The following is a 3,377-nucleotide window of genomic DNA, read 5'->3' as shown; positions in this document are numbered from 1 at the left end:
GCGAATAACGGGGATTGTACTCATTATACAATGAAAGCCTAATTTCACAAAAGGAATCTCTGCCTCGCTAAATATTAGAAATTCGTTTACATTATATAGGAAGTTCCACATACATTGTCATTCATCATAAACTTACCTTAAAATGGTCTTGTCATTCTAATTCATGAGTAAGATTGCTACAGGGCACAAAATTGTCATATATTTAACCACTTCACTACGGGACTTAAATCTCGCGGGCAGCAGCCAATGCCAGCCGTACAACGTGTCGTAATAATACTCGCATCATAGAATATAGCCACCGCTTATATCGATCGTTCTCTCTTTCATCCGCGAATTTTGAAAACCACAGAGAATGGGATTCAGGGCACATTTGGGAGAATGTAAAAATTGTAAGTAGTTTGAAGTGGCTGTTCTCTCTGGGTAACTGTAACTCCTCAGTTAATCTCATCGGCTTGTTTTGTTGTTGGTTGATCAACTTGATGGAAGGAGGGGGAACGAGTCTAACCTAACCTGACATAGTGTAGGAATAGGCGATGACAGGTTAGGTTAGGTAAGGCTGGTGGGTAATATACTTTTCATTGAAGATTATAAAACTATAGTGTTATGGCTTCCAGTGCTATTTCTACCAAAATTAACTTATGTGAGTGCCCCCTGACAATTTTAAAGAGTTTAATGGTAGAAGTCAGTATCGTATTCACAGGAATCACGCTGAAACATCAATATTTGAGATCCTTAATATGTGGTGGACCTGTGCAGATATGTTACTATGAAGGAGGGAGATGATGAACCTATACCAAGTGGCACATGGCTGCAGCCAAAGCCACCACCATTGCCATATGGATATGTGTCTGCACTGTAGGGAGAGGTAATTAAGTCACTACTGGGAACTGGAAAGAAGTACAGAATTGGAACCCACAATTTAGCAAATGTGAGACCAATGAAAGGATGTGGGATGGGTGGAAGGTGAGTGTATGCTTTGACTGCCACCCTCCTTTTGGGAGGAAATTGCACATTGGTATGTACTATCGCTAGGACTTATATCCAGTATAGATATCCAGTACATTGGTTGGACTGGCTCATATCGGAGAGATGATCTGATACTGTAACTGTGTTTCTTTACATTGTTGTGAAACTGTTTGAATGGGATGGAGCAAACACCATTATGACCAGCTTACCATTTTCAGAATTTCCATTGTATATATGAAGTTTATATGATATGTGTGTATAGATATAATGTGTATGTATAAATATGATAGTATATCTATATGTACTCTTATTAAGTTCTTTTATCAAGTATTTATATGGGAAGTATCCATTTGAGAAGCAGTGGTGTGGGAAATGCTGAAAGGAGACAAAAGCCTGCAGAACACCCAACTGTACAATGGTTAATGTTGATAAGCAGGGACACCTAAACTGAGATAATACTAATATCAGAAAAAGGTTCCATAAAGAGAATGAGGACAACTTTTTATTACCAGTATTATCACAAGTGTCACAAACAGTAAGGGAGATGTCACAGGCATCCTGAAAGATGACTAAATTTGTGTATATAATGCCTCTGTGTTTAAACAACCTATAGGCTGAAAATGTTTAAAGTACAAGTTCTCCCATTATTGTCTTCTTGCTATTTCCACATTTTGTGGGATTGCACCTTTGATAGCAGTTCCTGCCTGAGTATGTCATGATTGTTGTGGTAATTTCAGAAGGTCCTGTATATTTCTATATACTATCTGTATACCAAGGGTTCTTTTCCCCTTACCAGGGAGGTAGCAAAGTCAGAAGGCATTTACCTAATCCCACCCATTTCATTCCCACCCACTCCACTCCCATCCACCACCATTTCCCCCATCTAATCTTAGCTCCTCATGGATGACGGGTCACCCCTGTATCCCACCAACTGCCCTGGGTCACAAGCAATGTAGCAGGACACAGCACATCCATAGCAAGGCTGCTTCTCTTACTCAGTGACTCACCCCCCCTCTCCATTTTCTTAAGCATAAAAAGAGTAGATGGGGAGAAATCCATTTGTATTGCATCAAAATATCATTTACACATAACCACTCCCAAATTCTCCCCCCCCCCCATCCCACACCCATCCCATCCATGTATCATTGTATAATTTATACCCAACCATGGACAACAGAAATTCCCTCTTGCTCAATGCCCTTTTCACCCCATCCATCCATCTCATCCCCTGAAGTTCATTCTCTCCGTCTATGCCTTCCACACCTCTGTTACTAATCTTTCTTCACTCATTCTTTCCATGTGTATAAACCATCCCAGTACTCTTTCATCTTTCAGGTACCATATATTTGATCTCAGTTTAAAGGCAACCCCCTAATTTGTGTTCAGAAAATGCAGAATTTTTCATGCATCTTCAATAAAAAATTGGCCTAATATTTATATGTCTGTCTTCACTTCTTCCATAAGATGATGCCTAGGTAGGCATCATGAGGGGAGAGTGGATACACGAGGATATATTTATTAGTAGTTATAGCTGAATGACCCCCAATTTTTTTTAAATGTCTTGAATACATTTTCTGTGCTTATTATTACTCAGAGTGAAAGAGAATGAATAAATCAGTAGTGACTTGATATTTTATAATGCGAGTATTGTAATGCATCATTGAATCATCAACAGGCATCTGATGCTGTGCACAAGAATTTGACTCTTATTGAAAAGGTTAACAGATAAGGTATCTAGAATAGAAAGAGGTAAGAGCTACACCTCCTCGGTATGGAAATATTGTTCTTAAAGCAATTGATGTGAAGAGGCAAAATGGCTTACACATGACACTAGCATTTTCCCTGTTCTATTCCAGATGCCTCATATATGCACCCAAGTATAGTATATCATTACATGTACAACATGATCTACACTTTCTGGCAGCCAAAGTGTAGACACACTTCTCTGTCAACAAATCCAGGGAAGGCAGAAAATATTCAAGAAAAACTTTAGTTACACAGATGTGGAACATATCACCACTAGTTGTTATTGTCGAAGGTTTTGCCCTTGCAACAAGCTGTTAAAGAGCAAGGTTAAATATTTATGAGAGCAAATCACCATGGCAATGATTCATCAGTGAGAGTTTTTTAAATATTTTTTTAAATATATATCTTCATATTTTTATGTAATGATTTATACATAAATTGGCTTTTGCTAATTAAAATTTCAACCCAGATTTGACATGAATTTCATCCCTGAAAATGTAGTATCCACGTAAAAGCCTTAAAAAAAATGGGGTGAAAAACTCTACTATTATTTGGGTATATACAATATACCTGATGGTTTTTACAGTTAGACAAATAGGTATTTTACTAAAAGTGACAAGATAGATAGTACTATGGTAAAGTGTGGTTGAGGGTGAGGCTAAATA

General features: G+C 38.0%; 1 long non-coding RNA gene across 2 annotated transcripts; it reads left to right on the top strand.

Moving 5' to 3' along the window:
• Window positions 1-305: 305 nt before the first annotated feature.
• LOC143032144 (uncharacterized) lies at window positions 306-3,060 on the top strand. Of its 2 annotated transcripts, XR_012967082.1 has the most exons (4): window positions 306-559; window positions 701-963; window positions 2,642-2,715; window positions 2,823-3,060. It is a non-coding gene; the product is annotated as an uncharacterized LOC143032144 (long non-coding RNA). The 2 variants fall into 2 exon arrangements; XR_012967081.1 differs by having other exon boundaries at window positions 306-963.
• The last annotated feature ends 317 nt before the right edge of the window (window positions 3,061-3,377 follow it).

The sequence above is a fragment of the Oratosquilla oratoria genome, chromosome 13 (assembly GCF_046742065.1).
Source record: "Oratosquilla oratoria isolate Oo_2021 chromosome 13, ASM4674206v1, whole genome shotgun sequence".
Taxonomy (NCBI): Eukaryota; Metazoa; Arthropoda; class Malacostraca; order Stomatopoda; family Squillidae; genus Oratosquilla; species Oratosquilla oratoria.
The sequence above is the reverse complement of the archived record's forward strand: the minus strand, read 5'-3'. Positions and strand labels throughout refer to the sequence as shown.